This window comes from Tursiops truncatus, chromosome 2 (genome assembly GCF_011762595.2).
Source record: "Tursiops truncatus isolate mTurTru1 chromosome 2, mTurTru1.mat.Y, whole genome shotgun sequence".
NCBI lineage: Eukaryota > Metazoa > Chordata > Mammalia > Artiodactyla > Delphinidae > Tursiops > Tursiops truncatus.
Window position 1 is genome coordinate 133,537,696 of NC_047035.1, and position 21,726 is coordinate 133,559,421.

Genomic DNA, 21,726 nt, shown 5'->3' on the forward strand with positions numbered 1-21,726 from the left:
AGCCTGGGGGAAAGACCATGATCCACCGTGGGTGGGAGCAGTAAGAGGAAAGGAAAGTATCAGTAGGAAGGGCAGAGGCCTGAGAAGTGTCTTCATAGCAGAAGGGCAACTAGCGTCCCCAACACTGAGTTGTAAAACAGGGATAATAGTGAAGGACTAAATGAGATAATGTGTGTAAAGTATGGCGCCGGTGCCGGGCACATAGCAGACTCTCAATAAACAAGAGAGATTATTTCTATTGGTAACTGAGTGAGCGCCTACTCAGAATTTTGGCAATAGCCTCATCTGTTACGACAGTGCCGGCAGAGATTACTTACCAGCTTCAAGGGAGAGAACATGCCTTTCACTTGGAAGAGGTCTGGCTGTTACTACCCATCTCAACACAGCAGTCAACCTTAGCATAATGAACAGGGGTCAACCAGACATTTTAATATAAAGTACTTAAAAGAGTGCCTTACTAGTGACCTAACGTAAGCAAAATGCAAATCTAGTCAAGAAAACACTAGCATCCAATGAGAGGACAAGTTAGGTCAAACCACAAGGAAATAACTAGACAAATTCTGAATAGAGAACATTCTGCAGAAAGTTCTAGATAATGATGACCTCTTCAAAGAGTCAACAACCTCTTTGAAAAGTCAACATCAGTAGCAAAAAGTGGGGGAATTATCCTAGATTACAAGAGACTGAAAGTTGTACACTTCTGTTGATTGCAGCATTATTCACAATAGCTGAACTGTAGAAGCAACCCAAGTGTCCATCAACAGAAGAATGGACAAGCAAGTATATATTTACAATGGAATATTATTTCAGCTTTTAAAAGGAAGGAAATTCTGAAACATGGGACAACATGGATGAACCTTAAGACATTATGTTAAGGGAAATAATCCAGAGACAAAAGAACAAATACTGTATCATTCCATTTACATGGGATATCTAGAGAAGTCAAATCACAGAGACAAAAAGTAGAACAGTGGTTGACAGGAGCTATGAGGAGAAGGGAATAGAGTTATTGTTTAATGGGTTCAGAGTTTCAGTTTTTCAAGGTGCAAAGAGTTCTGGAGATGGATAGTGGTAATGTTCACCCAACAATATACATGTACTTCACGTCACTGAACTGTACACTTAAGAATGTTAAAGACGGTAAGTTTCATGTTACGTGTATTTTACCACAGTAAAAAGAATTGGAAAAAAAGAGAAACCGAAAGTCCTATAACAAGTGAAATGCAATCCTTCATTGGTTTGTGGCTCTTTTAAAAAGAGATAGAGGGCTCTAGAGATTGAGCTAGGGATAGAGCTAGCAAATGCCAGTGGAGCTATTTGGAAACATTTGGAGAAATCTGATAATGTAGCAGGTATGAGTTGAAATTAGGAAATAGTTAATTTATTAGGAGTGATAATAGGGTTGTGGTTTTACAGGGAAATGATCGTACTTTATGGAGAGGCGTGAAGTACTTAGGTGTGAAGTGTCTTCATTTCTATAGTTTAAAGTTGTTAAAAAGGTACATGCATATCCTTGTGTGTGTACATATATGTACGTGAACAGATGAAGTAAATATGCCAAATGTTAACAACTGTTCAATCCTAGGTGTGAGTGCATGGGTGTGTTCATTGTATTATAACTTCTATTTTTGTTTTGCTTGAGAATTAATAATATAGAATTAAAAATAAAGGTGGGGTAAAAATGCCCACCTATCTCCCAGGGCTACTAGAAGGCTTAAATGACATAAACCATGACAACACTTTGTAACCCACTAAACATTCCACACAAGTGAGACAGTGGCCTTGTACCCATTTTTGGTATCGATGATAAAACCAAGACCCCGGTAAATAAATGATTCCCCAACCACGACACTTTCAATAAGCATCAATCTATTCTCGGTAGGTCCTATGGAATACTTTTTGAACAAGACACGTGTAATTTTGTACCAAGGTTTTGAAAACTGTCTATCTGTGGAAGAAGTGAACATTAATTAGAGTGTCTGTTCCCACTGGCACGGAGCTGTCTGTAATCTTGTAGGTGTTGTTATGGCAGAATTATTACATAATGGCCCTTGTTTTTGAGTGGCTGGCTGTTTGGAGTGAGAACGCAGTCAAGAGCTGAGCACGCAGGTGGTAACATGCTGGGAGCAGGGGCCCTGTGACTGGCTCTGGAATGGAGGACAGTTCATTTCCAGAATCACCTGCAAAGGCCATTCTGCACTCAAGGGGAAGGGAAGGGCAGATAACATGGTTCTCCGGCTCAGTGAAGTCATGCTCAACCTTCATGACCCTTTTCCTCAGTTAAAAAATTTTAAAAAGAGGAACAGCAGTGTTCTCTCACAAGGAGTAACGTGTTAAAATGATAGCATGACATCAAACACACTTAAGCACTTGATTCAGCGGTGATTTTTTTGAGGTGCCGTCTGAGGAAAGAGAAGGGCTTTTAGAGCAAATGGAAACTGAGGGACCCAGGATCAAACACTCCTTGTGATCCCTTGGGCAAGTCATTCAACTCCTCTGAGCCCTAGTTTCCTTGGTTGTAAAGTAGAAATAATGGTATTTACCACACAGGGGTGTCGTGAGAGTCAGATCAGACCATGTACACACTTCCTGGTGCACATAAGACCCCCCAAAAATGCCTGTTCCCCTCCCCTCAGTGACTATCTCCTTTAATCTCCTCACCCCACTTCACAATTTGAAAAGCAAAACAGAAAAGTCATGAGAAATCTGGATTTATAGCAGCAAAACAAAGCCGTAAACGACCTGCCACACAGAAATAACAGGGATAAAACAGAATGAAATACGGTGGAATATCATGCAGTCTTTGAAAATGAAGTGAGATGCTTCCCAATTAAAATGGTACAAACTTCCACACAAAATCTCACTCTTCCAAAACTTAACCAAAGGAAAAAAAAAAGTTAAATCATAAATAAAATAACCGGGGCTTCCCTGGTGGCGCAGTGGTTAAGAATCCGCCTGCCAATGCAGGAGACACGGGCTTGAGCCCTGGTCCGGGAAGATCCCACATGCCACGGAGCAACTAAGCTCGTGCGCCACGACTACTGAGCCTGCGCTCTAGAGCCTGTGAGCCACAACTACTGAAGCCTGCATGCCACAAACACTGAAGCCCGCACGCCTAGAGCCTGTGCTCTGCAACAAGAGAAGCCACTGCAATGAGAAGCCCACGCACCACAACGAAGAGTAGACCCCACTCGCCGCAACTAAAGAAAGCCCGCATGCAGCGACAAAGACCCAACGCAGCCAAAAATAAATAAATAAATAGTTTAAAAAAAAGAAATAAAATAATCACCAGTCAAAAAATAAGAAAATGAGCACACCCCAGTGTCATAAACTCAAATACTGCCTTCCAAGGAAAGTAAAGGAAGATTCTAGAGCAGACCAGAATGATAGAGTGTAGCAAGCCTCATAACTCTGTAGCTACTACCCTCGGGAAGATGAGCCAGTGACTAAATTAAATTTCTGAGAGTTTTCATTAGTATCACCAATCTGAAGAAAAGCACCCTGATAGGTATCTGTATATTCCTCTTTTTCTCACTGGGGAGGAAATGATGAAGAGGAGCCACGAACCACAAAGCTGACTGTCCCTGCTAGAAGGAAGTGAAGGCTCCAGGGGTATGTAGGGAAATCCAGGCCACAAAATACTGCCCATGGTGACGCAGTGAGTGCACCCACACAGGAAGACTGAACCCACTTAAAAGGACCTTTAAAAGATCCCAGGAGCAAAAGCCAGCAAGCCCACATCTTCTGGCCATGACCAGTCAGCACCCTGTACACCACCTGCTATAGCTCAGCTGCCCTGTTTGCTTGTACGTCTTCAGGCTACAGAAAGCATGAACAGAAACAAAAAAACAGAAGAGTTTTTCAAACTCTAACTGGGCAGTCAGGGGGAAGAAAAGAGAAGCTTCAAATTGAGAAATCACTCACACCCAGAACAACAAAGATCTGGGCAGACTCACTCAGGCAAGAACAAAGTGGAAAAAAGCAAACAAAAAGGCACGGCAGCTGTAAACACAGACTCTTGAAGGAAAGGAAAAAATGAAGCCCTGTGTCAAAGACAAAGTATTCAGCCTAAAAGAAAACATAAGCCAAGAAGAGGAGGATTCCCCCTAAAAGATCTTTGAGACACAGAACTTAATGTGAGTTCAATAAACTGAGAACTCAAAGGCAACATTAACAAACAAGCAAACAAAAGAACAAGAGTGCAAACCAAAGAAATAAACACGAGAAAGTAATATATAAAATAAAATCTATATGGAACTAAGAAAAGATGGCTTCAAACCAATTTACTGACTAGAGGAAAGCTAGAAATAAACACAGTACATAAGCGACTAAAATAAGGGATTAAAATAATCAAAGCAAAACAAATAACTAAGGAGTACAAAGACAATCCAACATACAGATAACTGGCATCCTTATAGTAGAGAACTCACCGTACAGAACCAAGGAAGTGTTCAAAAGGCAATATAAGAAAAATCCCCTGAGATTAATAAAGAATTGACTCTGTTGACCAAATGAAAACATCAAGTTCCACAAAAATACGGCACACATTATGCACCAGTAACACATACTGCGTTTAAGTTACATGTCCAATATTAAGAAAGAATTACTCAGGCGTCTCATCTATAAGCAAATAACCTATAAAGGAGGAAAACTTAGACTGACCTTAGACTCTTCAACAGCAACATTCAAGGGCAGAAGACAGTGACCTCTTTCAAGTTTTAATTAAATCTTCTGCTAAATTCGACTGAAATTAAACTTTGCATTTGAAGAACATACATTTTACAAAGTATATCCAGCCAGCCAGCGAGCCATTTTTCCATGTAAGAACAGAAGAACCCTGCAGCGGTATGTTGCTAATGATAAGGAGGAATTACTCCTTCCTCCTCCCAGAATTCATACCTTGATCCATACTAGAGGAACCTCTACCTTCTGGAAGTAACAGAGACAAAAAACACCTGCTCTTCTGACTTCCTCATTCAGTCCTCCCCAAAGAGGGATGGAGTGACTTATCAAATCAGTAAGACTGAGAAAGAAACCTGGCAAGCTTGCCCCAACCTCTTCCTCTCCTTCTGTGAATATCTCCTTCAGGACATACATTCTTTCCTCCTCCGCGAGCAAAGCTGAGCAGGTGTGCCCCTACAGGGACACACAGCCTGTCATTCTGACTTGGAGTAAAGTCGTGAGAAGTCTGAATCTGTCCATAAACTGCGTTTTCCAACCCAAACTCCAAATGTTTCCATATAAACCCCAAGATGCTATTTTTATACCCCTGTAGCTGGGTGTTAGGTCTACCGCCCAATTGATTCTTAACTGGGGAGAAGAGGAAGCAGAAAGGAAAGTGTGATGATTACTCCCAAACACCAAATCAGTCATGATTATTTCTGAAAGGCAGGATTTGGTATTTCTTAAAATATTTTTATCTGAACTTTTCTTCATTTTAAAATTCTTCATAATGAATATATATTGTTTTTACAAAAACAGTAACAGAATTTTTCTTTGCTATTCTTTTTAAAAAATGTTTCTGGGCTTCCCTGGTGGCGCAGTGGTTGAGAGTCCACCTGCCGATGCAGGGGACACGGGTTCATGCCCTGGTCCGGGAAGATCCCACATGCCGCGGAGCAGCTGGGCCCGTGAGCCATGGCCGCTGAGCCTGCGCGTCCGGAGCCTGTGCTCTGCAACGGGAGAGGCCACAACAGTGAGAGGCCCGCGTACCGCAAAAATAAATAAATGAATAAAAATAATAAAAAAATGTTTCCTCCAGTTTTACTGAGATATAATTTATATACAACATTGTATAAGTGTAAGGTGTACAGCATAATGATTTGACTTACAGAACGTCGTGAAATGATGACTTTGTGATAAGAACTCTTAGGATTTACTCTGTAAACAACTTTCATATGTAACACAGAGCAGTGTTAACTACATTTATCATGCTGTACATTACATCCCTAGTACTCATTTATCTTATAACTGGAAGTTTGAGCCATTTGACTGTCTTCATCTTTTTCCCCCTCCCCCATCCCCGCCTCTGGTAACCACAAATCTGATCTCTTTTTCCATGAGTTTGTTTTTAAAGTATAATTGAACTACAACACTGCATTAGTTCCCAGTGTACAATACAGTGATTCGATGTTCTATACATTTCAAAATGATCATCATGATAGAAGTCTAGTTACCATAAGGCCATTTTCCTTTAAAACCAGGACCCCAGAGAAGAACATCTAATGTTACAGAAAGTGGTCACCATGGTTTAGAGGAAAGAGCAGACTCCAAACAGAATGTGTAGTGTGATCTGATTTTATTATAACTAATAATAACAAGAGTAATATACTGCAGAGAGGCTCAGGCTTACCACTTTGAATGGATTACCTCATTCAGCATTCTCAAGCTCGTTTGAAGTAGGTATATTCATTACTACACCCTCAAAGCCATGAAAGAATGCGGGTGGGTGGACCCAGAGAGACTGAAATGATACCCCCCAAAATGTCTACAGCGTATCTCCATGTCGCGGCATTATACAACGACATCACTTAAAAGATGATGTTTCTTCTTCTTCTCTTTTTAATGTATCTATAATTACCTGTATTTTCCAAATTTTCAACACACGTTTTCCTTGTGTAATAAGTAAGAGAGTAATGTCTTTATATGAAGAAAAACAGCCACAAGCACGAACCTGAAGTTCAAGTTAATGGTAAAGCCGGGTGATGTGGCCACACGGGGCTCTCAGCCAGTGCCTGAACCAGCCATGTGCAGCAACAGGTGTGGGCCAACAGGCCAGGGAGACATTCTGGCCAGACTCCACACACCCTCTACACAGCCTTTGAAGCTGCAGGGCAAAGAGCTCAGTAAATCCTCCACCAGCCTCTCAGCCCTGACGTTACCGGGGCTTCATCCCAGTAGGCAGCTCTGGTCCTAGGATATCTTCTCTCTGGACCCTCATGACTACTCCAAGGACGAGTGCCCCCGCCCTGCAGCTTGCCAAGTTCTTCTCAAGGAGAACAGGAGGGGAAGTTTGAATGGCCTCCATCCAATTTTTAAACTGAAAACTGTACGCCCACTTTTTGTTTGGAGACATTTCCTGTGTGTGAACACAGTTTGTTCTGTTACCAGCTTTAAAGTTATCCAGAATTGATACATCCAAGGCCAAGCTAGAGTGTGTTTTCTCTTTAAAAAGTCAAATAGGATAGGACCTTTCCTAATGTTGGCTCATCTTGCAGAAATCTCATATGGAGATAACTCAGAGGTTGAATACAGAGGTGCCATTGTGTATGGATGCTACAGCTCCCCCTCCTCTACTGCCCCCATCCTGGTGAGTGCAGCATTCCAGGACCAGCAGCATCTCTCAGCCCCTTGGCTCCGTCATGCAACGCAGCCATGCCTGCTCCTGGCTGAGTCTGAGGATGGCCTGATATGGCTTGCCTCCACATGCTGAAAGTCTGGCTTCAAGCAGCATTTTCAGGCACTACTACAAAGCTGGGTGGTTGGGGGAAGGATGGAAGCCCGGCCAAGAGAGATACCAACGGCCCCCGCACTGCTGACTGGAGCTGAGACTCCCCGGTGCCAGACCTGACATGCCCTAGTATGTGGCTGTGGCCCCGTGTTCCCAGCCTGCCCCTTCTCCATCAGAAGCTCCCCAACCCCATCCCACGTCCAAGGGCTCTCCCCAGCCAGACTCTTTCAACACTAACCCTAACCTCTCGTTCCCTTAGATGTACCCTGACCAAGATCGAGAAAATGATTTTCCATCTGCAACCATAAACATTCTCCTCAGCCGCCCAGACCTACGACCAACACCACCTCCCACCTTGACACCAACGGTTTGCTTCTATGGTCAGAGATCACACCGCCCTGTGTTAACACGGCTGCACTAGCTTCAAGGCTCCAAGAGGGCCGAGCCACTGCCTGGCCCGGGACCTGAAACAGTCTAATGAATGAGTGATTAATGAAAACATTATAAACACACCATCTCCCCCACTAGCATGTATAAACGCCATGAGGGCCAAGAACACGCCTTACTCGACTCTGTATTGCTTACAGCACTTAAGGAAGTTGTCCAAGTTAATTAGTTTGGCAGAAACCAAGCTGAAGTCTTTAAAAAGGAGCGTGTGCTGAGAAATGCCGAGAATCAGGCAGCTCCCACCTCCATCCAAAAAACACAGAGATGAATGAGATGAGAAGCCAGATGTCTGGTCCTCTTAGAACGCGGACCTGGCCAAATCTGAGACTGGCTGGCACAGCATAAAGTGTCTTTCACCCTCAACGAATCGGATGGGGCTTCAGGGAGGAGACGGGGCCAGCTGGACATTTTACCAGGCCTGGTTCCTGTGAAGCAGTCCCGGGTGTAAGAGGCAGGGGAGATGGACTGCACACAAACACACCCACGCACCACATCTATACACAGTACTCACCCACATGTATTTCTAGGCTTTTTAAAACATGCATTGCCCTTAATCAAATGATCATCTAATCCAACCCCTGCATTCGTTATGCCCAGAATAGGGAAAGGACTTGTTCAAAGCTACCCATTAACCCAATCAGGTCCACTCCCGTAAGCCACACCACCCCCATGGAGAGAAACATGGTTACCTTCTTACAGAAGGAAGAACGGATTGTCACAGGGCAGTATTTCTTCAAAGACAGGGCTTCCCGGTTAGAATAACTCTCCAACCAATATCCCATAATCCTCTTACCCAATCCAAAACTCTAAAGAGGGCAGAGCTTGTCCTTTTCTTTCTTTTTTTCCCTTTGTACCTCAGACTGTTTTAGGGTCCTTTGCTCTTTTTATTCCCTGGCATAATGGGTTGAATGTGTCCCTCAAAAAGACATGGTGAAGACCTAACTCCTGGGATCTGTGAATGTGACCTTGTTTGGAAACAAAGTCTTAGCAGAGGTATTTAAGGTCAGATGAGGTCATCAGGGTGGTGCGCCCTCATTAACTACTACCTTATAAGAGGAGGAGAGATACACACAGAGGCAAAATGCCACGCGACCTCAGAGTCACATACTAGAGGGGTGCAGCTGCAAGCTAAGAAACACCGAGGATCGAGGGCTGCCTCCAGAAGCAGAAGCTCGGACGGAGCAAGAGAGAATTCTGCCCAGAGTCTCAGAGGAAGCGTGGTCCTGCCGACGCCTCGATTTCAGACTCTGGCCTCCAGGACTGCGAGAAAAGAAATGTGTCGTTCGAAGCCACCCACTTTGTGGTGACTCGTTACGGCAGCGCAGACTAACACACCCAGTTTCTTCCTTCAGAAACACCCAGAGAAACACATTTACAGTCATCTGTCTTCCCACCTCCGGGTCCAAGTCCAGCTCCCCACCCGAGGATTGCTGTGAAAGTCACCTTCTCTTTACACACGTCACATCTCCATATATCTAAGGGAGAAAATATAACCCGATTTGGGTCTACCATTAGAGATACCGAAAATGTTCGAGAATGACCCTACTGCCCTATGAACCCCACCTAGGAAAAGGTTTAAATACATAGGAAGGGCCAACTCTCCCCACTTCCATTCTTAAATACGATATAATAGGCTCAGAACTGGTCCAGGACAGCAAGAATTAGCACGCAGTCCGTGGTGAAGGATGGGATTGGATTGTTAGGGCCTGTAAGAGGCAAGGGCTCAACTGCCTTTTCCACTGAATAAGGATGGTGGGAAGCCAGCAGAGGAGGAGCTGGAAGAAGGGTATTAACAGTGCCTGTGGGGGACTTCCCTGGCGGTCCAGTGGTTAAGACTCTGCGCTTCCAATGCAGGGAGCACGGGTTCAATCCCTGGTCAGGGAACTAAGATCCCACATGCCACGGGGCACGGCTAAAACAAACAAAAAAAACAGTGCCCGTGGCAAAAGCCTGGCATAGAATTCCACTCAGCAGTGGTCTGGGTTTGGACTTCCGGAAGCACACCCTCACAGGGGTCTCGCAGATCTGGCTGTGACATCCTGCCAGGGTTGGTGAAGCGTGGCACTGCTGGGGTCAGGGGCGAGCAGACGGAGGCAGGAATAAAGTTAATGAGCAACCAGGAGGCGACAGAGTTGAGCTGACCAGCCTGACCCCCACAGCTCAGCTGGCACAAAGAGAAAGGCAACCACAAAGGCGACAGACCTCAACGCTAGAACACTCAGCTTTCTTTTGTAAGGGGAGGGGGATCTAAGGTGTTTCACTTGTCACATGCAATCATCTCCCTGATGGTCTTGGGTGCCAGGAGCCCTGGGATTATTTTTAAGTGCTGCCTTGGTACTATTATTTTTAGGTAACAAAAGCATTCCCCAATGAAATTCAAACTATCAGAAGACAGATAAATATAAACACATATATTTTTATCTGTTCACTAGATTAAGACAGATAAATATAAATGCATATATTTTTATCTGTTCACTAGATTAAGGATAGGGTTTCCTACCAGGAAACACTGCATCTATTAAAAAAAAAAAAGGAGGGATGTTTTAAAAGGCAGCGAGAGAAGTGAGTGATTTTTTTCCCAGCACTCACCAAAACATTATTTTTATTTATATATGTTTCTAATCATTATTTCCAAAAGTAAAACTCGTCCTGTTTACCTGCTCACACCTGTTGGCTAATGTGGGCAGCTCTGGAGCACATTTAGGTAAGTTACTTAGCTCTGTGCCCTGATTTTGCTGAAGATGAAAGCAACAAGCATAGAGCTTCCACAATGTAATCTTCAGAAAGACGTAAGAAAGGGAGTCCCAATGCAGGCCAATCCCACCTGTGCATCTTACAAGTTCCACGGGCTGCCTTTGGATTTAGCCCAAGTGCTGCTGGCTGCACGTGCCACTCTGAGCCCGGCTGCAGCAAGGCAGACCTCCCCATTTGCTCTGGAGCAAAACTGCTCCAGGACTTTTTGATCTATTTATACGCATCTCCACGGATTGGCAAAGGTAAAGGGAAGGCACTAATTTATCTCTTTTTGTTTCCAAAAGATATCCTCCCTTGGACTGGCTGAAAAACCCGTTGCTAGCACATTAAGCCTCGTAACAAACACAGTATCTACCAGCACTGGGGAGGCAACAAACATGCCGCGTAATCCATCATGAGTCTTGCCCTAAATTTTTTGCATGAGAGGGTCTGTTTGAAGCTCTTCCATAGCTATTTCAACGGGTCTCATTCTCTTTAAGTCCTTTCCCCCCAGTGCATACCATGGCCAGAAAATAAGCTCCTTGTCTATAATTCAGGAGGCTGGAAATCTGAAATGGACCATGTAGCATGCTGTGCTGGGCACCCCACACACGTATGGCTTTGAGAAGAGGACGGTGTGATGTGCCATATTGAAACACATGCCAGTTATGCAAAACGAGACAAAGGACATCCCAAGTCCCATCAGGGCAGCGCTTCAGGAAAAGAAATGGCCAAAGGATAAAGCCCATCACGGTTAACAGCAATTTTCCCGGACGTCCCACTGACTGGCGCGAGCAATCTCTAAAGCCGACCTTAACGGACACCTGCCCTCTACAACCTTGAGAGTTGCGGTGACCACAGACCTAGGCTGAGCCTGTGCACCCCTGGAGAGAAGGGGGTGCTGGTGCTGAAGCAGTGGCGGCCAACTTCCAGGGGGTTAAGCTCTACGTGGCTCTGTGGGTGTACTTCAAACAATTCTCTGACCCAAAAAGCCAACGGAGATATGAACTAATCAACACTATTCTTTATTTTACAGGTTGCACCACAATAATTGAATCTTACATAATGAAAACAGGTGCGTCCATGCTGCTTTGAGATTTTTATCTTCATTAAGGGAATTCTTAAACACGAGATTTCAGGTACAGTATTTTCAAGCTTACATAATCAGTTAGAGAGCAGCTTTCCAATTTCAACTTGCTTATATTCAAGGTGGTAATTTCTCATTCTAATCAGCTGAGGATGGGAGAACTGCAGCCAGAAGGGGGAGGGGGGCAAAGCCAACAATTAGAAGGAGGCTGCCCGTTTCACATAAACCTTTTCCAAAGGTGGAGGAGAAGGGAAAGACAATAACCATTTGCAAGAACATTTTACAACAGTCTTTAACTGAAAAACACCATTTGACCCTACACCAACCTTGCAAGTGCAGAAATGGAGGTGAAAGTATTCATTTCTACCTTCCTCGGCTTCCTGTGGTCGTGTGAACAGTGATGTAGGAAGGAATTGGCTATTCTACTCTATATTATTACATTACATTCACCAGGACTGTTTGTCGAAAGCCTGCTCAACTTCCTATTTCTGCTAACACTACACAGCCCAGAGCTTAGATGGCTAGGAAGTGACAGCCACGCCAGGCTTTAGACCTACCAAGAAGAGGTTTCAAGGGTTACCTGCACAGCCAAGTTCATTATCCAGACACCCATCCCAAAGGGCAACCTGCCAGGCAAATTAGAATCTGCACATAGTACAGAACCCCCACAGGGAGTGTGGATGGATAGACAGATGGACAGACAGATGCACAGACAGAAGAGCCAGTGGCATACTCCAGGTTTTTGAATGGACTCACACTACTGCCTAGAGCTTAGACCTTCTGCCACATCCTAGTGATGCAACAGTCACACCCACTGCCTGCTTGGATGGGTCTGAGTCCACAGTCTGAGGCTCACGACAAAGATTTCAACCAAAGCCAACCCTACGGAAATAAGACCCCCTCGTTATAGTCAGTACCCTCCGATTCTGTTACCAGGTAACTTAAGATGCCATGTGGGATATGACATCCCCAGAAGAAGCAGGTACTTAAAGAGCCATTGCCAGGGAATTTATGGTGGAAATCATGAAGGCAAAGGGGAAGAGTGGGCTCACACCTCTCCCCTGCCCCCCGCCTTCAAACAGTAGGGCTTACAGCAACCTATGTTGCCTTTTGCTTTTAAGTATTTCTGACGAGTGTTGACTGGAAGGGACACATGAGACTCTCGTTTTAAGTCCAGAAAAATTCTAATGTCCAGCTCTCCTTAGACAGTGAAATAACTCTTCCCCGCTTGGAGAGGAATGTCCAGTCATTTAAGAAACAGCTGGGTTGGTTACCATCATTTCCACTAAAGAACAAGCAACTAAACAGTCCGTCAGAAAGGGCTTCCCTTTTCAGAAGGGCTCGACTCAGCCACAAAGAAGAACTGAAATAAAGAGCCAATGGCGGAGATTCTGCCCACATCCAGTGGGCCATTTCCACTCTACATGTTGTCACGAAACACCCAGAAAGAAGGCTCCCCGTGCTCGCTCACTCCACAGCTGTGGCTGCAGAAAGTTCAGTGCTTTAAGAAGCAGACAGGTTCCTTCCTCAGTGAGGTCAACACAGAGCCACCAGGGTTTGGTAATTGGGGTCCTCAGTGTGCATGTTCTCTCTTGTGAAGCCTGTGGCATTTGAACGCGAACCTAAGAACTCACCTAACATACACGCTGCAGCTTGATGGACTCAGAAGGGCCCAGCTCAGGCCCTATCCTTCCCGAGGACTGCACTGACCAGGCTGGGGAAGGAAAGATGCTTCTAAAACCACTGATGGGAGGAGAGTGGCGCGTGCAGAAGGCATCCTCCTAAACAATCTCACAAGCCCTAAGCCGAGATGGACGAATCCGCGGAATGGGAAGCAAGACTGTGTTGAGAGCTCGCTCTGCTTCTGAGAAACCAAAAAGGACCAAGATCAGGGAACTGCCCACAACTGCGCGTCTGGGCTCTGCTTAGAACTGCAAGAGGACTAAGGTGAAGGCAGTGGGTGCTGCGCGGGACCTGAGCCCTTCCCTGCAACCAGGGCTGAGCTCTGAGCTCACACATCTTAAACAAGGCTGCCTGGAGGGTAGCATACGTCCACGACGTATGTCTCCCGGGCCCCCTCCTGACACCCCAGGCTGCCTTGAAGTGGCCACTTTTCATCCAGAGAAGCAGATCTCCAATTTAGGAAACAGAGCCCAGGCCACACACAATACCCCAAATCCTCGGGTCCCTGGAAGGGACGTCTGCTGTGCCAAGGTCAACCAGCAGGGTTATGCCATTATTGTTCAAGCAACTATTGAACACTGCACTCTATGAGCAGCACTCTTTCACATGTCCTTGTATTTAAATCTCTCAACCATCTATATAAGACAGGCTCTATCAGCAACCTCACTTTTCCAATAAGAATACTGAGGCTCAGGTAAGTCAAGTCATCGGAAGCACGTAAGGAACAGGTCCAGGCTCATACCTAGGTCTTTCTGACTCTACGTCCAACACTCTCTTCCCTGCCTCTCAGCTGCCTACAAACCTAGAAGACCTACCCAGTCTTCTCCACCCTGTGGCCACAGACCAGAGCAAAGATCCTGAGGGCCTCCCAAAGAGAAGCCTCAGCACACCTGTCCTCCCAGCCGTCTGTGTGCTGTCCCTTCTCTACCCACCTCAAAGTACCCACTGACTGTAAATGGTCAGCAGAATTATTACTAGAGTGGGCTCCTCTCCCGCGTGACTGGTAATTTTTATAACACCTCTAAGATGAAATGGATTGCTGTATTTATAACAAGGGAACAAACAGAATTAGCAACTTATTTATTAGTACTTCTTGCTTTTAAAAACTTTTCACCTCCCAGACAAAATGCACAGCAAACTAGGAAATGATTTGAATGTACAATTCACTAAACCAAGACCAAAGCTTGATGGAAATAATTTTATTTCTCATTGGTTGGGGCGACATAGTTCTTATGTAAATATGTATAACCATGTTATTGTTATTAATAATAATAGCTAGTATTTATCGAGTACTCACCACATGTGACTATCAAAGTGCTTTAGATATACCGACTCAGTTAACCCTCACAGAAACACTATGAGTTTTAAAATTAAATACCAAGGCACAGAGAGGTTAAGTAATCAGCCCAAGCTCACAGAGCCGGCAAGAGGAGGACACAGGAATGAATCCTGGGTCTTCTGATGCTCATCTAATAAGTCACAGCTGCCATGGGTGCTTGCTGTTCTCCACCTGGGAATTTTAACCATTAACTTAGAGCTCCAATCATTAAGCAATACTGCATCTCATATAAACACCTAAGCACTTAGATCATATCAAATACAAGTGTCTTAGAACCACATCAATTCACTTATCCTATGAACCGAAGTCACTGATTTCACTTTTCTTCCTGTGTATCATCTATTTTGCAGACAGAGAAACAGAAAGCAAAACTAATTAAAAGAACAAGGGTGCTATTGTCCTGGCCTACAAATTACCAACGGCATTTCTGAGAGGGAATAAAATACAGGTGACGATTCTTCACCTGTAGACTGGGTTCTAAATCCACATGGGGGACTTCCCTGGTGGTCCAGTGGTCAAGACTGCATGCTCCCACTGCAGGGGGCTCGGGTTCGATCCCTGGTCAGGGAACTAATATCCCACATGCCGCCAAGGTGCAGCCAAAAAAAATTTTTTTTAAGTTTAAAAAATTAAATAAAATAAATCCCCATGGGAACCATATAATCAGAATTACCACTGAATGTCCCTTAACCGCCCCCCCCCACAAAAGGACAACATACTATATTTGGTGAATGTAACTCTTTACAAGAACATGTATGTAAACAGATAATGCACACAAATGCACAGAATATAATAGGGAACCTGTATGACAAAATACAGGTGAGTAAAGTGATAAGTATTTTGACTCTACTTCACAGGAACATGGTTATTCAGTGGTGTGTGCAGTTAAATCTGTGCAAGTTAAACGTGTTTGTTGGGCTTCCCTGGTGGCGCAGTGGTTGAGAGTCCGCCTGCTGATGAAAGGGACACGGGTTCGTGCCCTGGTCCGGGAAGATCCCACATGCCGCGGAGCGGCTGGGCCCGTGAGCCATGGCCGCTGAGCCTGCGCGTCCGGAGCCTGTGCTCCGCAATGGGAGAGGCCACAGCAGTGAGAGGCCCGCGTACCGCAAAAAAAAAAAACCAAAAAAAAACGTGTTTGTTAAGTTGGCAGTAAGGTACTGGAGAAATGCTGCTGGTCCAGAGTCTAATTCTCCACCGCAGCAAGGGCTCAGCACCTCGTACACACTCACCTGCCCAGTCACCTGGTGGGCCCTGACCCCCAGAATCCAAGGACCATGGGCAGTTCAGCATGAGTCCCTGTGGCTCCCACGACCTCTGTAGGAGGCCTGGCACAGACGCTGAAACCAATGCCAACTTCTGCTCTCTCTCTGCAACCAGCCGATAACATTCACAGATATTTTTCTCTTTCCCAGGCCTACTTCTATAGGAAAGGCAGCTGTATCCTCATCGAGTTTGCGACATTACACTTACTCATGCCTGGCCAGTCTACTAAGTGCACCTGGTCCCTGGACAAGACAGCACCCCCAAGCTTGCTTTAATAAGATGCGCAAGAGAAAGTCACAGAGACCCTCTTGCTCAGGTGGCCTTGGTAACTAGAGGAAACTTCTGCAGCCTCATAGAGAACACCACCATTCAGGCAGCCCGCAAGAAGATGAGTTTAAATGCTGAGCGGTTGATTAGCAAGGCAGGGCCGCTGTGGAGAGGCCTCTGGGCCACCCTTTTTGTAAGGTATCTAAATTTGAAATGGGGAGAGTTACCCAGTTCAGAAAAGAGCCCTTGCTCACTTCACAACTAATTCCATTTCTTCGACTGCTAAACATACAAAAGGAAACCTCCACAGAAACTGAGGTATGTACACAAAGCTGGTTGAAAGGAATTTTCAGAAACAATTTTTTTCCCTAAATGATTATTAGCTAAACATTTTCAACTAAGCTGTAAGAAAAAAAAAAAATCAGGGTAATTTTATTTCTTCCTACCTGGGGCTATATAGTAATTATGCAAATGGCAGGGAATTTGTCACTTTGAGTAACCATAAGTGTGTAAAATAATTTGATTAAAGAAAATACAGTTGCCTTAGTCATCATACTAATTTGACAAGGACTTTAAAAATGTCTCTCAGCTGTCTGCTTCTGGGTTAGATATGCAAAAGAAAAACAAAAAAACATCTTCAAAATGACGCTTCTTTAGGAAAAAAACAGAAAAGGAACAAATCCAGCTGTTTCACCTCAGCCATTAATTGCAAGCCCACTGAATGTTCTCAAGCCTAGAAACAGAGTGACTATAAAGCAGTGAGATGGAACCTTGTTGACAGTCAGTCATTCGTCTCCTTACATTGTCACCAAAACCTCAGACTTCATTTTTACATAACTCTAAATAGAGTGAAGGAAGTCAAAGACAAATACCATATAATATCGCTTATACTTGGACTCTTAAAAAAGAAAAGATACAAATGAACTTATACAAAACAGAGTCTCAAAGACATGGAAAACAAGTTACCAAAGGGAAATGGGGTGGGGTGGGGATAAATTAGGAAGTTGGGATTAACATATACATATACACACTGCTGTATAAAAAATAGATAAACAACAAGGACTACTGTACAGCACAGTCAACTATACTCAATATTTTGTAATACCTATAAGGGAAAAAATCTGAAAAAATATATATGTATATATAACATATATATGTATAACTGAATCACTATGCTGTACACCTGAAACTATACTTCAGTTAAAAATAAATTATTTTAGGGCTTCCCTGGTGGCGCAGTGGTTGAGAGTCTGCCTGCCGATGCAGCGGACACAGGTTCGAGCCCTGGTCCGGGAAGATCCCATATGCCGCACAGCAACCGGGCCCGTGAGCCACAACTACTGAGCCTGCGCGTCTGGAGCCTGTGCTCCGCAGCAAGAGAGGCCACAATAGTGAGAGGCCCGCGCACTGCGATGAAGAGTGGCCCCCGCTTGCCGCAACTAGAGAAAGCCCTCGCACAGAAACGAAGACCCAACACAGCCAAAAATAAATAAATAAATAAAATAAACTATTTTAATAACTATAAAAGCTAGACTATACTTCAATAAACTATACTTCAATAAAAAATAAACTATTTATTTTAATAAATAGTAAATCAACTATACTTCAATAAAAAAATAAACTTTATTTTAATAACAATCTGCAAAAAAAAGATAGGGACATGCCCATTCCTGGTTCATAAGAACTTCCTGTGTGCCCCACCCAGAGACTAAACTGGCCTTTTTAAGTTTTCATCCTGAGGAAATTCAAATGTGTTTGCAATTGAGCCTCTTCCACAACAGCGCAGAGGTGCCCGAGGGCTTAATTGCCTGCACACATCCTTATCACCTCCAGTCCTCACTCATTTGAGAACACACACAAACCTCTATAGGAAGGGCTACCCTCAGTGAATAGCCTGGAATATCTCAGTGGGTCTCCCCCAAACACCAAGTGCACACAAACAACTTTCTCTCTGTGCAGTTCCCATATGCCTGTGCCTTCTCCAAACAGCCCAAGACTTAAGCAGGTGTTACATCCTTGCAAGTAGGTCAGGGCAGACTGGAGCCACCAGAAGTAACGATCCGAGTAGAGGAAAATTAAATTGCATTCTCTCTTCTGCACACAGTGACGATCAAACTGAATGGGTCCCTCTTATTATTTTTTTAAAATATTTATTTATTTAGTTTGGCTGCACTGGGTCTTCATTGCAGCACACGGGATCTTCGTTGTGGCATGTTTTAGTTGCAGCATGTGGGCTCTTAGTTGCGGCATGTGAACTCTTAGTTGCAGCAGGCATGTGGGATCTAGTTCCCTGACGAGGTTTCGAACCTGGGCCCCCTGCACTGGGAGCGTGGAGTCTTACCCACTGGACCACCAGGGAAGTCCTGGTCCCTCTTCTTAGGCAGAAAAAAAAATATTTCCTAGCCAGTCAGGCAGTTTAAGTGACTACAAGAGACCATCCCTGTGACTGTTGTCTGTGACTATTGTCTTATCTGAAGCATGATTTCCAGTTAAAACACTGGCAAGGGTAAGAGATTTCAGAATCCACAGCTGGCCCAGGTTGCACCCAGGTCACCTTATCTCTATTATCATCATCATCATCGAGTTTAGGCATCAGGATCAAAGTCCTTCTGTATTTCCCCAGGAGACCCCAGCACCCAGGCCAAAAGTTGCCGGACCCCTGCCTAGCTTAACAATTGGTGGCTATCTCCTATATAGATCTACGTTGAGTTTGGGCGGGTTCTTGAGGGAAAACACACACACACACACACACACACACACACACACACACACACACACACACAGAGTCCAGCTTTTCAAAGTTGCTTCTCAAATCACAGGCAACTTCTAATTCAGGTCTGCAGTTGGGCAGCTTATACCAGTGTCAGCGAAGACACTAGGTAATCTGTCTTTTCAGAAAGAAAACGGAGCAATGAAATGAAGCCTCCTAATATTAAAACAATGGCACCTGGAAAGACGAAATAATAAGGTAGCTACTACGGGGACTTGGGACTCAAATAGGAAGTAATGTCATAGGCAGAGAATTTGCAATCTCCCTTCTCTCCCTGAAAGTAAGCAGTGTTGGCAGGGTCCCAAGGTGTGCCCTTCATCAGGTATCTGAAAATGCTTCCTCAGAGGGGCAGGCTGATTGCCAGTGTAAAGATCCCATATAACACACCTTGCACATGGACCTTGTGTGTGTGATGGCCTACAAACACAGGTTCTCAGGTTTCCTAAGAAAGCCACCATGAATGGAGAAAGTTGCCTTTCCTGGGAACATCCTGCAATGTTTCATTCTCAAATTAGCCATAAAGAAGTCTCACATCACTGAGGAAGCAACAAACTTTTAATTCTACCTCCCAAATAAAAGATGAAGAGAAAATTCCCAAGCGGCCCAAAAGAGCAAAACCCATGGCAAGCTGCTTCAGTCAACCCTGACAAGCAAACTGTTTTCATGAGGTTCAGACGGCAGTGGAGAGCCAAGAGCAGCGGAGTAAGGCAGAGACCTGAGCACCTGATGCCTCCACTCTAAGTAATAACAATGCATTCAATTTCCTAAGCCCGTCCTCTCCTAGGCCTCCATCTGCTTTCTGCCAGTCACCTGTTGACTCCAGTTACCCTACCCCTCAAACCAGGCTCTCCATTAGCCCAGGCGGGAAATGCCGGGAGATCCCCACCAGGTGGACTCAATTCCTCCTCTGCCTGCCACTCAGCCATTCTGGGATCAGAGTCCACTTCCTATCTCCTGGGGCCAGCCCTGCCTGTAACATCCACCAGCCCTCTACTTCTTAACTTTCTAAAGGGGCTTCGGCCACTCATCTGATCGAAGCCCAGATTCCTTTCCTTCCAAAATCCTTAAATCATTGCAAGCTAAAACCGAGCCCATGCCTTATCATTCATGGTGTGAAAAGTTCTGATGGCGTTTGTTTGGTTTTTTTGAGATGTAAAACCTTTTATTTGTAAATGGTGATCTTCCAAATCTGTGTCCACAAATTCCAAAACCCATAACACTCTGTATACTTCAAGAAATTCAATTTTTGCCAACATTAGATACTATAATACAGAACATGAATAACCCACTCTATTGAACAAAATTGGTTTGAGGCAAAAACTTAAAAACTGGAGGCAGCTGTTGATGAACACAGCCCCGGTTAGGTACCACATACTTTGCATATGCTACAGTACAAACCTACATGTATTTTTATTACTGTGCATTTGCATCTTAGTAATACATGTCTCTATTTGAATATTTTAATGGTCAAATTCCCTCCAAGGACACTCTGATACACTGACCCACCCCCCAAGACACGGTCATCCCCTAATTCCAAAACTCCGAAGGCCACAGGTACTGTCTGCAACTAAGTACTCCAACTACAAGTGCATTTTATAAAACAAAAATCTAAACAGAAATGAAAATGTGCTTTTGGCTACAGGATTCACCGGCAGCATGCATGTCATGGATGCAGCCAGTAACAGGGATTTAAATGCCTCTCACCTGACAAGGAGCAAAGAAAATGCATTTGATTTTCAGAAACCCTGTGAGCCTGTCACCCCGGGAACCGAGCTGAATTTGAACATCCCTCTCTTGTAACCACATAACTGACTTTATCCCACACCAAGAGACCAAGCCTGGTTGTACTTCCCCGACAGCAAGTCCTAATTCTTAGGAGGCTGTTTATGAATGGTACAGGGCACCCAGCGACTGGCCCTCATTAACTGCACCCCAAGGCCAGGAAGAAGGGATTAATGGTACCATCGGAAAGAGCATGGTTCTATCTCAGGATGTAGTTCTCCAACAGCCAAAACCTTGTCCAATTCTATCTCCATCAAACTTGCTCACTAACACTCAAAATCTATGACATTTGATTTCAGTTTCAGGTCAGTAGCCAAGTAATGTCTTAACACTATACACTGAAAAATCCTGTTTAGTCAGGACCGTACTTGGGTCTGGAAGTGCATTCTCTTAAACCCAAGTTGGGACCACCTGCGCGGGGCAGGAGACAGCGGGTATAGTAGGTATTTGACTGCTGAGTCATTACAAGCTGTTTCCTCTGGTATGTTATGCACCCCTAACCATTTGAACATTAAAATCCCCCCTCAGAAAGCAAATGAAATCGATGTACCTTGTGCACAATGATGCAATACCCCCTTGGGAACGAGAGACCACGGTGGGGAATTGAGGTCTAAGAGTGGGTAGCAAAAACTACACAAACTCACAGCTGCTCTCCAGGTATTGTAACTTTATCCCAGACGCTGAGAGATGGCTAACGGATACGGAGTGGGAATATTCGCCCTGCAGCCCCGGCTCGGATCAGGGCCACACTTGGGCGCATTTTACTCTAAACTGTTAAATCCCTCCGTAATTGGTGGATGGAGAAAGCTACCGGAGAAAATGATGCATAATGGATTTGTTCTCCCGGAGGATGGAATGCAGAGTCGAGGACGCAAGAGGCTAACGGGCTTTTCTTTCCATGTGCC

At 44.6% G+C, this 21,726-nt stretch overlaps 1 protein-coding gene across 2 annotated transcripts in view; it reads right to left on the reverse strand.

Annotated features, from left to right (window-relative positions):
* The window catches only part of SLCO3A1 (solute carrier organic anion transporter family member 3A1), a 318,155-nt gene that overhangs the window by 295,316 nt on the left and 1,113 nt on the right, over nucleotides 1-21,726 (reverse strand). The window lies entirely within an intron of this gene.